At 39.5% G+C, this 17613-nt stretch overlaps 1 pseudogene; it reads left to right on the top strand.

Moving 5' to 3' along the window:
* The first annotated feature begins 15106 nt into the window (after positions 1-15106).
* On the top strand, positions 15107-15696 carry LOC109027260 (single-stranded DNA-binding protein, mitochondrial-like; annotated as a pseudogene).
* The last annotated feature ends 1917 nt before the right edge of the window (positions 15697-17613 follow it).

Here is a 17613-nt window from a genome sequence, read left to right as displayed (position 1 = left end):
CTCTCTGATCTTGAACTTCCAGCCTCCAGAGCTGTGAGACAAAAATTTGTGTTGTATATACGCCAATTAGTCTATGGTACTTTGTTCTAGCAACCCAAACTGACTAAGACAATGGGGTCAATGAGAAGGTTTACAAGTTTCCAGGTGGGTGGGGGAAGGAAGATTGCATACAAAGTATCAGAAATCAAAAGGGCTCTGAACTTCTCAGCAGCAACACAGAAAGTTACAAGAAAATGGGGTAACGCATTCAAAATTCCGAAGGGAAATAATTTCCAAATAGTATTAAATATCTAGCCAATTTCTTTTTTTTATTTTTTTCCTTTAACTTTGATTTTAAGTTCAGGGGTAAATGTGCAGGATGTGCAGGTTTGTTACATAGGTAAACATGTGCCATGGTGGTTTGCTGCACAGATCATCCCATCACCTAGGTATTAAGCCCAGCCTCCATTAGCTATTCTTCCTGATGCCCTACCTCTCCCCATACCCACCCCACCTTGACAGGCCCCAGTGTGTGTTGTTTCCTGCCATGTGTACATGTGTTCTCATTATTCAGCTCCCACTTATAAGTGAGAACATGTGGTGTTTGGTTTTCTGTTCTGGCGTTGGTTTGCTGAGGATAATGGCTTTCAACTCCATCCGTGTCCCTGCAAAGGACATGATCTCATTGTTATTTATGGCTGCATAGTATTCCATGGGTATGCATATACCATATTTTCTTTATCCAGTCTATCATCAATAGGCATTTGGGTTGCCTCCTGGGTTCAGGCAATTCTCCTCAGCCTCCTGAGTAGCTGGGATTATAGGATTATAGGTGCGTGACACCACACCCGGCTAATTTTGTATTTTTAGTAGAAATGGGGTTTTGACATGTTGGTCAGGCTGGTCTCCAACTCCTGACCTCAGGTGATCCACCTGCCTCGGCCTCCCAAACTGCTGGGATTACAGGCATGAGCCACCACACCCGGCTTACATTTAAGTCTTTAATCCATCTTGAGTTAATTTTTGTATAAGGTGTAAGGAAGTGGTTCAGTGTCAGTTTCTGCATATGGCTAGCTGGTTCTCCCAGCACCATTTATTAAATAGGGAATCCTTTCCCCATTGCTTGTTTTCGTCAGATTTGTCAAAGATCTGGTGGTTGTAGGCGTGCAGTCTTATTTCTGAGTTCTCTATTCAGTTCCATTGGTCTAAATGTCTATTCTTGTACCAGTACCATGCTGTTTTGGTTACTGTAGCCTTGCAGTATAGTTTGAAGTCAGGTAGTAGGATGCCTCCAGCTTTGTTCTTTTCTGCTTAGGATTGTCTTAAATATCTATCCAACTTCTGAACTAAGTGTGAGGGTGCATATCTTTTAGTCAAAAATTTTAGGCCGGGCGCAGTGGCTCATGCCTGTAATTCCAGCACTTTGGGAGGCTGAAGTGGGCTGATCACGAGGTCAGGAGATCAAGACCATCCTGGCTAACATGGTGAAACCCCATCTCTACTAAAAAATACAAAAAATTAGCCAGGTGTGGTAGTGGGTGCCTGTTGTCCCAGCTACTCGGGAAGCTGAGGCAGGAGAATGGCATGAACCTGGGAGGCAGAGCTTGCAGTGAGCCAAGATGGGGCCACTGCACTCCAGCCTGGGCAACAGAGCCAGACTCTGACTAAAAAAAAAAAAAAAAATTTACCCCTCTCCCATACACATATTTTTCTGAGGGAGTTACTGCAGGATGTGCACCACCAAAATAATGGAGTAAGTCTAGAAAAATGAACACAAGAGTTACAGGGTAAAAGAGATGTAACATAGAAGAAATGCAAAAGGAATTCCCACACTTACTCAGGATGATGCACCAAACATGGGGGCAACCCATCTGGACACTTTTAGTCCTAAGTGCTCCAGAAGAAACTTAAGACAATAAAACTGAGATAACACCCAACATTAATGAATGTATCAAGAAAAGATTTAACCATCTGGTGAGGAGTATGGATTAGGGATAAATGTGTACAAAGAAAATTGGGCAAATGAGAAAACATGACAATTCTTAACTGAGGAAAAACTACAAGTTGTACAGTCAAGAAAATGTCATCATAGTTGCCCATATGGCTGGACACTGAATAGCCTACAGAGTCACAGCAATGTTAACCCTGAACACTGAGTTATTCAGAAATAAGATAAATCTAAATAAGGAGAATGAATAGCTTAGAAGTATCTATGACTTTATTTGGTAAGGGTGGAGGACAAAAGATACATAAATCCTCATCTTCATGAAGGGAAGTCAATAGGTAATGTCTAAACCTAAAAAAAAAAAGTAACATTACGAGTGTCTTATGTAGAGAAATGGAGTTACATAACAGATGAAGCATGTTTAAAAGTTAAAAATAGATACCTCTGGGAAGAGGGATATGGAAAATAAGGGGTTGGGAGACAATTTTCTTTGCAAACTTTGTGGAACTTGGTGATAATTAAAATTATGTTTATGGGCCAGGCACAGTGGCTCATGCCTGTAATCCCAGCACTTTGAGAGGCAAGGTGGGGGCTGGGGGGGATCACCTAAGGTCGGGAGTTCAAGACCAGCCTGACCAAAATGGAGAAACCCCATCTCTACTAAAACTACAAAATTAGCCAGGCATGATGGTGCATGCCTGTAATCCCAGCTACTTGGGAGGCTGAGGCAAGAGAATCGCTTGAATCCGGGAGGTGGAGGTTGCAGTGAGCCAAGATTGCACCATTGCACTCTAGCCTGGGCAACAAGAGTGAAACTCCGTCTCAAAAAAAAAAAAAAATATATATATATATATATATATATATATGTTTAAATATATTTTAATAAAAATTGGAAAAAACAGGCTCACAGAATTTATACATGTATGCAGAATAATGCAAAAAGCCATGGTTTTATGGTTAGAATTGGAGAGGGTTTAAGTATAGGAGGCAGGGCTGCATTATGACTGTCATGAGGCCTAGGCACTTTGACTATGTGGGCCCCTCACACTGTAATATTAATATTAAAATTTATTTTTGATGTAACTTTAAATATTTCAATTTTTTTCCTTCTCAGGCAAAATTTGGTAGAATTTCATAGGCCTCTTAAAAGTATCATGATCCCTAGGCATTATGCCTACTGTGGCAGTCGATAAGTCCTTCCTGGTAAGAGAAAGAAAGGAGGAAAACTACAGAGTCCTGTTTACTTCATAGTTAACAAAGCTCCCTTTGCTTTGTGGCTCAACATTTCTAGGTCACAATAGTGGAAAATTAAGTGACTTTATAAACAATGAAGCTTCATTTGATCTGATCCCAACACTGTTAGTACACAACCATCTTACACAATATTTTCTAAATTTATTTCATACGAAAAACATCAGGTTGAAATGTTTAAACCCAGCAGCTTAACATAAAACAATCATAAATTTGTTGATTGCATTTTTCATTTTCCATAGGAATATTCTCAATTGAATAGAGTACTCAAAGCTTTTATGTCTCCAATTATTTCTCCATTATTATAAAGTAAAAGTGACATTTTGTAAGCTTTGAGTTACAAGCCTTAAACTTCTGTATGAAGAGTATGTCATACATTGTGATCAACTTAATCCTTCCCATCTCAGCTGGTTAAGCGGGTGAGACAAATACTGTTGAAACTGTGCCCAAAGATGCAGATAAAAACAAAAAGCATTTGTTGAAAAATGTTTTGAATAGTCTGCCTTGCAGTTGTACAGCTCTATACATTTCTTAAAGGACTTTCTCTTTTCTACTTGGATGTCTATTTTTTCCGTATTGGCATATCTAAAACTGAACTTCCCTTCCATATTATTTCCCTCGCTTCACTGACCCAATCCATTCAACTGGAACCACATTTCTCATCAATCCAGCTTGAACCTAGTATTCCTGCCTCTCCTCCTCACACTCAAAATCTAATTGATTAAAAAGTTCTTTTTTTTTTGATACAGAGTCTTGCTTTGTTGCCCAGGCTGGAGTGCAGTGGCACGGTCTTGGCTCACTGCAAGCTCCGCCTCCCGGGTCCAAGCGATTCTCCTGCCTCAGCCTCCTGAGTAGCTGGGACTACAGGTGCGTGCCACCACGCCCGGCTAATTTTATGTATTTTTAGTAGAGACGAGGTTTCACCATGCTAGCCAGGATGGTCTCAATCTCTGACCTTGTGATCTGCCTGCCTCGGCCTCCCAAAGTGCTGGGATTACAGGCGCGAGCCACCGCACCCGGCAATTAAAAAGTTCTATTGATTGTTCATTATATATTTTTTACATATCTACATTATCAATGTCCAATCCTACCACTGTACTTGAACTTGCCTTTGTACTTGAACTTTTGTATTGGCGTCTTAACTAGCCTCACTCAAACAACTCTTCCTCCTTCAATCCATCCTACACTTTGCCATCAAATCAACTTGTAAACATGGTAATCATGTTATCCAAAAATCTTCAATGGCTCCCAATTGCTTACAAGATAAAACTGGCCATTTATCTAATATCTAATAATATCAGTGTGTAATGGCCATTTATCTATAGTCTAATACCAACCCATGCTGGATACTCTGAGACTTTTCTAGTCACTTTTTGTTGAACATCTTTTACAGCTCACCCCCATGTCACTCTGTTCTTTCATCTGGAGTGCCTGCTCATATTAATGTAGTGCAAGTCTACCTTCTCGTTGAAGCTTTTCCTGAGTACTCATCTCATAATGATTGTGTCCTTTGGATTCTTCACACTTACTGTGAGTACCATCATTTAAAACATATCAGATACTGCCTTTTATAGTTGTCTTCTGTTTATATATTGAGTCTCCTAAACAAATGATAAGCTCCTTGAGGGCCCAGAGGCTGTCTGATCCCACCATGTGGGGTCACATGGTATGTGTCCATTAAATAACTGACTGATAATGGGAAAGAATTTTTTTTTTTTTTTTGAGACAGAGTTTTGCTCATGTCACCCAGGCTGGATTGCAGTGGCACAATCTCAGCTCGCTGCAACCTGTGCCTCCCAGGTTCAAATGATTCTCCTGCCTCAGCCTCCCAGTTAGCTGGGATTACAGGTGCCTGCCACCACACCCAGATAATTTTTGCATTTTTAGTAGAAATGGGTTTTCACGATGTTGGCCAGGCTGGTCTTGAACTCCTGACCTTGTGACCTTGTGATTACAGGTGTCTGCCACCACACCCAGATAATTTTTGCATTTTTAGTAGAAATGGGTTTTCACGATGTTGGCCAGGCTGGTCTTGAACTCCTGACCTTGTGATCTGCCTGTCTCGGCCTTCCAAAGTGCTGGGATTACAGGCGTGAGCCACCGCGCCAGGCCCAGGGGAAGACATTTTTCACTGACCCTTTCAATTGCCATGTAGATACTCAGCATTTAAATATATGTACATGGGGGTGGGGGGTGAACAATAAAAGACTCAAATTGGATTCAGTGTATACTGCTCGGGAGATGGGCGCACCAAAGTCCCACAAATCACCACTAAAGAACTTACTCACGTAACCAAATACCACCTGTTCCTCAAAAACCTATAGAAATAAAAAATTTTAAAGGAAATAAAAAACAAAAAACCAAAGGTATGTGTTTTGTTCAGGAGGGTAAAACATTGATTAACGTAAGACTTTATTAAATTACACACTTCATTAAAGTACACACATATATACATGCATACATATATGTATGTGTGTGTATATACATTTATATATATATGCTATAAATTCTAAGACATCCCATAAAATATAAAAAAGAAAGGTATAAGTTCTAAACTAGTAAAAGAAAAAATAGAATAAGAAAAAATAAAACATGAAATGTAATCCAAAAAAAGTAAAGAAGGAATATAAAAGAATGTAGAAAAGGCAGAACAATAGAATGCATAAAATAAAATGGTAGAAATGGAATCCAAATTAAATATATATATAATAATGTGAATTTACTTAATGCTGCTGTATCGTACATTTAAAAATGGGTAAGATGATAAATTTTATGTCATGTGTATTTTACTACAGTTAAAATTTAAATATATGTGCCAAAGTTTATGTTTTATATCTGAAAATTTTAATGTAATTTTGATTTGGAGAACCAACTATAAATGAGTTGGAAGAAAACACTGGGTTTTCTGAGCTAACAGAGTCCTAGCTCTGTCAGAGGCCATTTATGTGACCTTAGGCAAGTTGCTTAACTTTTTGAGCCTCCACTGCCTGGCCTGTAGGGTGAGTGGATGGATCCACTAGAAGACCTCCCAAGGCCCACCGAGTTCTAATAGTCTGTAATGTTACATCTCTCCGGAGAGCACATGTCATCTTTAAGAATTATGGGAGAAAATCCTCTACCTGGCTCCTGTCCTAGAATTGCAAACTGAGCCACACTAAGTGAACAGAACCTGTTCCACTCCCAGCCCTGCGGCTTCTAAAAACAGTTTTGAAACTGGTAGCAGCTGTGAATTTGGAGGACTCTGCTTCTGCCCCACCCCAGCTGTGCCTCTGTTTTGGGAATTCCGGCTGGGCTTGTACTCAGCCAGCATCCTGTCCTAGTAGCACTAACTGTACCTAGGCTTACTGGAAAGGGATAACCCTTTCGGGAAGGTGCACTTACCAAGTCTCTATTTCCAGCTCCTCCTGCTGGATGGGGGAGGGGTGGGAAAAAGAGCCTTTTCTTCCTTCAACTTCAAGACAACAGGGAGTGTTTGGGGAACAGGTCTAATTAATTAGCTCAGCAAGATTTTTGAACCGTTTATTAACTTCAAATTTTAAGAGATGGGACATTTGCCTGTTCTGCAGTTCCAAAATCTTTTAAAATATATATATTTTTCAATTTTCCCACTTTGGGGAAAAAATACTGTTCTGATGGTTGTTCTTTGAAATTAATTATGAAAGCTGAGATTGTTGGGGGGTTTTGTTTGTTTGTTTTTTGTTTTTTTGCTTTTTTCCAAAGTAAGAGCAGTTTTTGCATATTTGCAAAAATCTCTAGTTCATTTTTTAGCTCACGGTAGTTATAATAACTACCCTGATATACAAATTTATCAACCAAAAAGGCAGTAATATGAATAGTCTTTAAGAGTGCTAGCACACTGTAAAATCCCAAAGGCCCAACTTCTAAATGCAAAGGAGGGGGGTGGGGATTGTCATCTTAATTGTAGATCACTCACCTACCAAGGCTTACCCGGAGTCCTGAACAATGGGGAAAGCCAAATACTTTAGGCCTGAGATCACCCAACTGTCAACCAACCTTCGTTTAAAAAGAGAAGCGAAAGAGGGAGATAGAAAAAATTTCTTCTGTCATTTTCTTAATAAGTATTTAAGTGTTTAGTGACCTGCTGATTTCTCTATGGGATTTAAGGCTATTTATATAAAGATTAAATAACATTGAAACTAAGTGAATGAGAAAACCTGTGCTAAAGAAAAATTATAGATTGGAAAGAAAAGAGATTAAGACACGAAAATACATGAGGAAATTTTTGCATATTTCTTTGGTGAGAATAAATACTCATTTAATCATCACTAAATGTTATTTGTTACCGGGATGGTACTAGTAAAAGGCTCTTCAAGAGCTATTCTGTTACGTGGCCCACTCCAGCTGTGTCAGAGCCCTGCATATTTTGCTTATCTTCCTTTGGCTCACGATAAGGTAATGCATACCAGAGTGTAGTTTGTTTAATATTAACCTGAGGGGTCGATGCCATTAACAGAGCCAAGATTCCAGGGACTAACCCCTTTAAATTCTAGAAGTTGCAATTTTCATTTTTCTTTGTGATCGGTTAACTGTCTCCAGTTGGCTGGGTGAATAGTATGGTTTCTACATGGTACCTTCCTGAACTTGACCTCCAGCCTCTCAGTGGTTACCTTGAGAAGCCAAGTGTCTGGATCTTGCCAGAGATCCAGTGGTTGCATTCATTTTTCTGGTTCTGTTGAAATGAGGTTTTTCTGTCAGAGCTTTTGTTTCTAATATCACTTGTATAGTTTTGTGATGACGCTGCAGTTTCTTTAGAACACTTCAATACCATCTTGAGTTTTTCCCACAAATTTCATAACCAACACATGACACATTTTTAACATATTAAGAGTAGAACTGATTTTCTTTAATCTAGAAAATGTTCCTAAAAAGGAAACTCAATCCCAGCTTGTCTATCAGTTTCCCCTAAAACTAAGCTTTTCCCTGTTTAAGCATGATGTTCCTTCAGTGTTCAAGCTGGGATGTAGTTGGGAAAGCGTGCCGAAGAATTCTTCCAGAGGAGAGAGTATAAATGTTTCTACAGCCCTTTGACTAATCAGAGACAGAAAACCAGGGGCTGGGCGACAGCTCATACACTAAAGAATTCTAGCACTGGAAAAGAATGCTGCCCTCCGGCCAGTGCTTTCACAGCTACATTTCTTCCCTCAAAGTTGGCCTTGGGTAAACATGGAGGAATAGGCATCAAGAGTGGAAGGCTGACATCAAAGAAGGAAGAGAGAGGCAAGAAAGAGAATTCGACTCCTGGGTTCTCTTTTGGCCACCTTGTCCCATTGTAAGAGCACGTATTCCAATTTTTACTCAGCAGAGAAGGCGACCATAAAGGTGAAAAACAGATTTCTCTCCTTCTATTTTAAGTAGAGCATTTCTCTCCTATTAGAGGAATCTCTCCTAAGGATTCCTCTCCTACTAGAGGAATCTCTCCTAAGTAGGAGGACTTCTCTCCTACTATTTTAAGTAAAAATCCATTTAAATTTATTTTGTGAACATTTAAGTAATTGTTTGCATATTTCTGTCTAAACAGAAGAGACCACAGACCGCCTCGGAGCACATGCCCTGGCTCTAGGTTCCGCTCCCATTTGCCAGTTGTGACATCAGGAAAATATCCAACCTCTCAGTTTTCATCATACCTACTTCATAACAGTGATGGAGGGTTAAATGAATATAATACATAAGCCCATTTAGCATAACTCTGAAGACATAGTATTCAATAAGTGATTTTCATTCTGAACATTTTATTCAAAAGTACCTGATACATAGTCAGTACCTATTGTGAATGTTTTCCTTTGGTTTTATTATGAGCCTGGGCTAATGCCTATAAACATCTTATTTCATTCTCAAACTTTATAAATAGGTGTGATACGTATTTTGCAGATAAAGAAACTGAATCTTAGTGCAATGGACTGAATGTTTGTGTCTCTCCAAATTCAATGTTGAGGCCCTAATCCCCAATGGGATGGTAATTGGAGGTGGGACCCTTTGGGAAGTGTTAGGTTTAAATGAAGTCATAATGTTACCGGAGGAGGGTGCCCAGGTTCTTGGCACCTTGCACAAAGAATTGGACAAAACGCACCAACAAAGCAGGGAAAGAATGAAGAAATTTATTGAAAATGAAAGTGCACTCCACAGTGTGGGAGCGGGCCCAAGCATAGGGGCTCTAGGGCACCATTACAGAATTTGTGGGGGTTTAAATACCCTCTAGAGGATTCCGTTGGTTACTTGGTGTACACCTCACGTAAATGGACAGGATGAAATAAAGTTACAAAGTCGTTTGCTCAGCGAATGCCCTGTGGAGAGGATATTTCCTGTCACAGCTGAAGTGTGAATTGGCCTTATGTTCCTTGCCTCCAGACCCTAATTTCCTGCCTCAATATGGGTGGGGCCCTCATGATGGAATTAGTGCCCTTATAAAAGAGGGAGAGACCAGAGACCAGAGCCCTTTCTTTCCCCGATATGTGAGGATATAGCAAGAAGGTGTCTGTCTTCAAACTAGGAAGAAGCCCTTCACCAGGTACCAAATTGGCCAGCACTTTGGTCTTGGACTTCCTAACCTCCAGATCTGTGAGAAATAAATTTCTGATGTTTAAGCCACCCAACCTATGGTATTTTGCTATGGCAGCTTGAGCTGACGAAGACACCTAGCAAGGTGAAGGAAGGTCACCTGAGTTGACATAGCTAGTGAGTGGTTGTGCCAGACCTTGAATAAGTGTCTCATGCCAATGCCTTAGCCTTTTTGCATAAAACCACGCTGCCACCCAATGTTAGAGGGAAGCAACTTGGGTTTCTCCAGACAGAAAGTTTCCCTAAGCCAGCCTGAATCTACCTGGTATACTTTGCTATGCGTGATACTGTTGTCATATGTAAGTTACTTGGCTTCTCTTTGCCTTGGTTTCTTCATCTGTAAAATGGGGCTAATAGTCATACTGTATCCCACAGCACTGTAAAGAGTCTTATATGAAGACATGAAATTTTGAAATCAGTGTTGGCATATGGTAAATTATAGTATTATTAACTTTATCATTGTGATTACTATTTATAATCCTGGGGTCAAACCAGATTAGCTTTTGGGAGATAGGAGGAAAGAACAACAAATATTATATTTTCAGCACAGGTTGTAAAACTTCATGTAGTGCAATACTTGTACAGGTAGTACAAGTGTATTACTTGTGGCTATTAACTATGTTTTCTGAAATCATCCCTAAGCATTTTAGAGTAGAACATGACTGGTCCCCCAGCAGAATCATGATTGGAGCTTTTAGAAAACACATCTCAATCCACACTCCTATCCCTAACCCCAGTCCCACCTACCTCCACCCCATTCCCATCCCAGACCACTAATCAGAATCTGAATTTAAAAAGTATCTCAAATTATTCAGATGTCAGATGTTAAACCTTTTTTTTCTTTTTTTCTTTTTTTTTTGAGAGAGGGTCATGCTCTGTCACCCAGGCTAAAGTGCAGTGGCACAATCATGGGTCACCGCAGCTTCAACCTGTCTGGCTCAATTGATCCTCCCCCTTCAGCCTCCCAAGTTGCTGGGACTACAGGCACAAGTCACCATGCTTGGCTAATTTTTTTTTTTTTTTTTTTGAGACAGTCTTGCTCTGTTGCCCAGCCTGGAGTGCAGTGGTGTAATCTCGGCTCACTGAAACCTCTGCCTCCTAGGTTCAAGCAATTCTCCTGCCTCAGCCTCCCAAATAGCTGGGACTACAGGTGCATGCCACCATGCTTGCCTAATTTTTGTATTTTTAGTAGAGATGGGGTTTCACCATGTTGGCCAATGCCTGGCTAATTTTTACATTTTTTTGTAGAGACAGGGTCTTGCTATGTTGCCCAGGTTGGTCTCAAACTCCTAGCCTCAGCCTCCCGAAGTGCTGAGATTACAGGTATGAACTAACATGCCTTCTAATTCAGTCCATTAAACAAACAAACAAACAAACAAACAAAAACAACAAGAGACAGAGAAATTAAGAGATTTTCCCATTTCCCAGGGTTCAGTGCTTTTTTTTTTTCTTTTTTTTTCTTTTTTTTTTGGAGACAGGGTCTCCCTCTGTCACTTAGCCTGGAGTGCAGTGGTGTGATCATGGCTCATAGCCTCTACCTTCTCAGGTTCAGGTGATCCTCCTGCCTCAGCCTCCTGAATAGCTGAGACACAGGCACGTGCCATGAAACCTGGCTAATTTTTAAATATTTTTATAGAAAAGGAGTTTTGCCATGTTGCCCAGGCTGGTTTGGAATTCCTGGACTCATGCAATCTGCCAGTTTCGGCTTCCCAAAGTGCTGGGATTACAGGCATGAGCTAACCGTGCCTGGCCAGTTCAGGGCTTTTTCTACCATAAGGAGTTGACATTCACTCAAATGCACAGCCTAATTATTCCAGGTCTATTGTCTTTTTTCCTTGTCAGTCAAAATATGTATGAATTCAATAGAAATGCTAACTTGGTCTCACAGATTCTTCCCTTTATAGCAGGGATGTTAGGAGGCTGGGTTTGGGGGAAGACTTGAGTGCCAAAACCCCCTCCCCTCTTCTGTGAACAAGGGTGACAGAAAAAGAGGAACTCACATAAATGGGCTGGTCTCTGGGCCTGTCATAAATACTATTAGGATTCTCCATGTAAATCTGTAACGTATCTTATTTTTGGCCTAGTCCTTGTTAAAAGATAATGCTAGGTTACCCTTTTGAGCTGCTGTTAACACTGGGGTTGAGGTTGGCCCACTGATTCTATGGAAGATATCAAGTCATTCATTTACTTATTCCCTGTCAGGCTGAACTGTGCTTGTAGATCCACCAGATGACTTTCATAGCAAAAATGCTTTTGTACTGTTGACTTGTAAACATGGCCTTAGAGTCAACAGGGTCTTTTCTCTAAGAGCTCCCAGGCATTTCAAGAAATCTAAGACCAACAAATTCTCTTCAAGTCTCTCCTGAAACCCATTTGTAGATATGACCTAACAACTGCCTTAACTATTATTTAAAAACTAAGAATGCAATCATTTTTTGAGGTTGTTTCTAAGTACCTCCCAAACAGTAATAGTTTATAAAATGTGAAGAACAGCTATAGCCACCTAGAGAAAACTAACAGAATTGTTATAAATACCTAATCTTACTAGTGAGCAGCTGTAAGCTAGAAATATGCCTCATGCTAAAAGGGATGTTTCTATTTTCTTAAAAAGGAAGAAAAAATTATTCATAGGGACTTGTTTCTATTTCTTAATGCAGATATTCCCTATGTGAAGTCTTTCTTTTGGGTTGCCAGGAGTAGGAAATTAGAGAGGAAATATAGTCATATTTTTTAACCCAGTGGTTTATTCTCCTGAAGCCCAGAGGGAAAAGAAATATTCCCATAACAAACATTCTAAATCCCTTTTATTGTAATACTCATCAACCTTATAATTGCTTCTTCAATATCCATCTTCCCAGTTAGACTATAAATTCCACAAGAGTGACTACGTTTTTCCCATTCACTATTCTGTCTCTGGTATAGAGCCTTGGCACATAGTTTGATGTGCAATTAATAATATCTTTTGAATAAAAATGTTGAATAAATTACATTGAAGCAATAGTCTTCAACAGGAATAATGGGAGACACTGAGATTTAAATTGCAGATGAAGCCACTGTGTGGAGTTGGAGTTACTGTATGTGTTCAAAGTGATATAGTTTATAATGGGAATAATTAGATGAAAGAAAGGGAATTTCTGGTTTTGAAAGCAGAAACAGAGAAGAACCTGACACTGGTAATCATTAAGAACCAAAGAGAAAAACGTATTTCAAATTGCACCTAAGTCTAATTGTCTTGAAATATTTTTGTTATCTATTATACAGTACATAGTAGTGTTTTAGGTTTCATTTGTTTTAACAAAGAGGTGTTTTAGATTTTTTTTAAGTGCTACTGTAAAAGTAGTCACATCTGTGGTTTAGACTGTATAATTTCAATAACACAATTAGCATCCTAAAGCCATCTGAGGTAGTGTAACATCATTGCTGGTTTTATTGTTGATAAATAAAGCTCTTGAAAAATAAATCTCTGAAGTTAAACATATGAATATCTACAATAATGTTATAAATGATATCTTTTTAAAAAAATTAAGAGAACAGTATCATTTCATACTACAAACTTTTTTGGTGGGATGAATATCTGAAAACGTGACAATGAAAAAGTCAAGTTGAAAAATAGTTGAGAGCGTATCTCTTCGTCAAACTTCAGTCCCTTGATAATGATGCTTCTTCTACAGAAAAGTGAGAATAATTGACTCAAAATTACAATAGCAGATCAGTACCAACATTTGAGAGCTATGAACATGTAAAGTAAAGGAGACAAATATACCCACACTGAATTCTTAAAGAATTTTGAATGACTACACTTAGAATTAAAAGATCATTGAGGGCCGGACATGGTGGCTCAAGCCTGTAATCCAAGCACTTTGGGAGGTCACAGCAGGAGGATCACTTGAGTCTAGAAATTTGAGGCCAGCCTGGGCAACACAGAGAAACCCTGTCTCTACAATACATTTTAAAAAATTCGCCAGGCATGATGGTGCGCACCTATAGTCCCAGCCACTTGGGAGGCTGAGGCCGGAGGATCACTTGAGACAGGGAGGTTGAGGCCGCAGTGAGCCATGATCACACCACTGCACTCCAGCCTGGGTGACAGAATAAGATCCTGTCACAGAAAAAAAAAAAAAAAGGAATATAGCATAAAATTTACCATCTTAGGGAAATAATAATAAAGATTAGAGCAGAGATAAGTAAAATTGAGAATAGAAAAATTATTTTAAAAATCGATGAAGCTAAGATCAATGAAGCTAAGAGCTGAAAAGATTAATAAAATTGAGAAACCCTTACCTAGATTAACTAAGGAAAAAAAGAGAGAAGATTCAAATAATTAAAATCAGAAGTGAAATAGGAGATTTTTTTTTCTTTGTTTTTTTGAGATGGAGTCTCGCTCTGTTGCCCAGACTGGAGTTCGGTGGCACCATCTCGGCTCACTGCAAGATCCGCCTCCTGAGTTCACGCCATTCTCCCGCCTCAGCCTCCTGAGTAGCTGGGACTACAGGTGCCTGCCACCACACCTGGCTAATTTTTTTTTTGTATTTTTAGTAGAGATGGGGTTTCACTGTGTTAGCCAGGATGGTCTTGATCTCCTGACCTCGTGATCTGCCCGCCTCGGCCTCCCAAAGTGCTGGGATTACAGGCGTGAGCCACCGCGCCTGGCCTAAATAGGAGATAATACAACAGATGCCACAGAAATAAAATGGGTTATAAGAGTGCTGTGGTTTCACTGTGTCCCCCAAGAGTTCAGGTGTTGGGACCTTAATTCCTTAATGCACAGTATTGGGAGGTGGGGCCTAGTAGGAGGTGTTTGGGTCGCAGGGGTGGACCCTCATGAATGCATTAATGCTATTCTCTAGGAACTTGGTTAGTTACCTCAAAAGCAAGTAGATATAAAGCCAGCCCCAGCCCAGCCCTTTGTACTTGTCTCTGTTCACATGGCTTTCTTCCCCTTCCCCTTATCTGCCATGCTATGCAGCAGCTCAAGGCCCTCACCAGATGTGGCCACCATCTTGGACTTCCCTGCTTCCAAAGCCATGAGCTAAAGAAACTTTTTTTCTTTATAAATGACCCAGCCTCAGGTGTTCTATTATAGCCATGAAAGACAGACTAAGACAAAATGAATACTATGAACAACTGTATGCCAATAAATTGGATAACCTAGAAGAAATGGAAATATTCCTAGAAACACACAACCTGCCAAGATTGAATCATAAAGAAAAAGAAAATCTGAACAGACCAATAACTAGTGAGGAGGTTGAATCAGTAATTAAAAACCTCCCAACAGATCCTCTGGCTTGAGGCTGTCCAGGCTAGAGCATCAGAAAAAGACAAAAGATTGGATTGTAAGAAAAGAAAGCAGAAGTCATGTTTCGAAGACCTGTATTGCAGATGCTTCATCAGTTTGTAAGACATGAGTCCAAAATATCCAGCAGTTTGGTTTTTGAAAGATCTCTGAATCATGTGCAGTTACTTTGGCAAGTGGGCCAAGACCCTGTGATTTAATAGTTGGGGGAAAAAAATCTAGTCACCACATTTTCTCTGCCCACAAATGAGATATGGCAATCAAGGGAAAGTGAGGTATACGAAATGGGTGCTTAGATGGGTTAATTTAGTTGTTAATATTAGGGAAATAATGTACAGTACTAAAGAGCTAATTAGGAAGATGATTATTAGGGTATGATCATGAAAGGAAAGGAGTTTTTCTATAATAGGTGATGTAGTGTCTTGAAATCCTAGCTGAAATGGATACGCCAGTCAAAAGTCAACACGGCACAGAACATCAGTATTCCTACCCAGCCTGAGAGGTGTGGCACATCAGTATATGAAAAAGAGGTCTAGAATTTATGTGGGAAGGAAGTAAACTATGGTGAATACTTGGATACAAATAACATGAGGCAACAATCATAGCTGATAACATTATATTTCTGAGGGACCAGACAAAAAAGAAGGCATAGAGTGGATAATTCTTCTTTGGCCATTGTTTGGTACAGTCTCACTTCCAAATCATGTACAATCTTTATAGTTTCTAAGGACAGGATTTAAAATATTCTTTAAAAAAAAAAAAAAAAAAGAGCAGGGTTGGTTGCAGTGGCTCATGCCTGTAATCCCAGCACTTTGAGAGGCCAAGGTGGGAAGATCACTTGAGTCTAGGAGTTTGAGACCAACCTGGCTGATGTGGTGAAACCCCATCTCTACTAAAAATGCAAAAATTAGCTGAGCATGGTGGTGAGCACCTGTAGTCCCAGCTACTTGGGAGGCTGAGGCACGAGAATCACTTGAACCCAGGAGGCAGAGGTTGCAGTGAGTTGAGATTGCGCCACTGCACTCCAGCCTGGGTGACAGTGGGACTCTCTCAGAAACAAAAATGAAAACAAAAAAACCCACAACAACCCCAATAAGGAAAAGCCCAGGATCAGATGACTTCACCGAATAATTCTATCAGGCATTTGAAAAATAATCAACAACAATCCTCCTCCAACTTTTTCTTTAAAAATTTAAAGAGAAGGAACACATCCAAGCTCATTTTATGAGGCCAATATTATTAACCTGATTCCAAAGACTGGTAAAGACACCATTAAAAAAGAAAACTAAAGACCAATATCCCTGATGAATATTAATGCAATGATCCTTAACAAAATACTAGCAAACTGAATTCAATAGCATATTAAAAGGATAATGTACCATAACCAAAGGATGTTTTTATTTCTAGAATACACTATGGCTCAATATATGATAATCAATAAATGTAATACAACTCATTAACGGAATAAAGGACAAAAACACATGATTATCTCAATTGATGCAAAAAAAACCCCATTTGGCAAGATCGACAAACTTTCATGATAAAATCACTCATTGAAATAAGAATAAATGAAACTACCTCAATATAACAAAGGCCAGATATGAAAATTTCATCATTAATATCCTGCTCAAGGGTGAAAGACTGAAAGCTTTTCCTCTAAGATCAGGAACAAGACAAGGATGCTTGTTCCTGTTGTTTCCATTCAACATAGTATTGGAAGTTTTAGCCAGTGTGATTAGGCAAGAAAAGGAAATAAAATAAATAAGTAATTAGAGGCTGGGCTTGGTGGCTCATACCCATAGTCCCAACTACTTGGGAAGCTGAGATGGGAGGATTCCTTGAGCTTAGGAGTTCAAGGCCCCAGTGAGGTATGATCATCCCACTACACTCCAGCCTGGGCAACAGAGTAAGACCCTGTCTCAAACAAAAAAAAAGTTGGACTTTTATCTTATACCATATACAAAAATTAACTCAAAATGGATTAAAGACCTAAATGTAATACCTAAACTTATAAAGCTCCTAGGAGAAAACACAGGGAAAATTTTTATGACATTGGAGTTGGTAATGATTTCTTTGATATGAAATCATTTTAACACCCAAAGCACACGCAACAAAAGGAAAACAAATAGGGATACATCAGACTTAAAGATTTTTGTTCATTAGAAGACACAATCAAGGCTGGGCACAATGGCTCATTCCTGTAATCCCAGAATTTTGGTACACTGAGGCAAGAGGATCTCATGAGCCCAGAAGTTTGAGATTGCAGTGAGCCATGATTGTGCCACTGCACTCCAGCCTGGGAAACACAGTGAGAATCTGGTCAAACACACACACACACACACACACACACACACACACACACACACACACAGTTAACAGAAGGAAAAGGCAACCTACGGAATGCGAGAAAATATTTGCAAAGCATATATGTCTGATAAGGTGTTAATATCCAGAATATATAAAGATCTCCTACAATGTAACAACAAAAAAAAATCAAATAACCCAATTAACAAACAGGTAAAATTTCTCCAAAGATCATATACAAATGTCCAATAAGCATATGAAAAGA

This window comes from Gorilla gorilla, chromosome 5 (genome assembly GCF_029281585.2).
Source record: "Gorilla gorilla gorilla isolate KB3781 chromosome 5, NHGRI_mGorGor1-v2.1_pri, whole genome shotgun sequence".
In the NCBI taxonomy this organism is placed as follows: domain Eukaryota; kingdom Metazoa; phylum Chordata; class Mammalia; order Primates; family Hominidae; genus Gorilla; species Gorilla gorilla.
The sequence above is the reverse complement of the archived record's forward strand: the minus strand, read 5'-3'. Positions and strand labels throughout refer to the sequence as shown.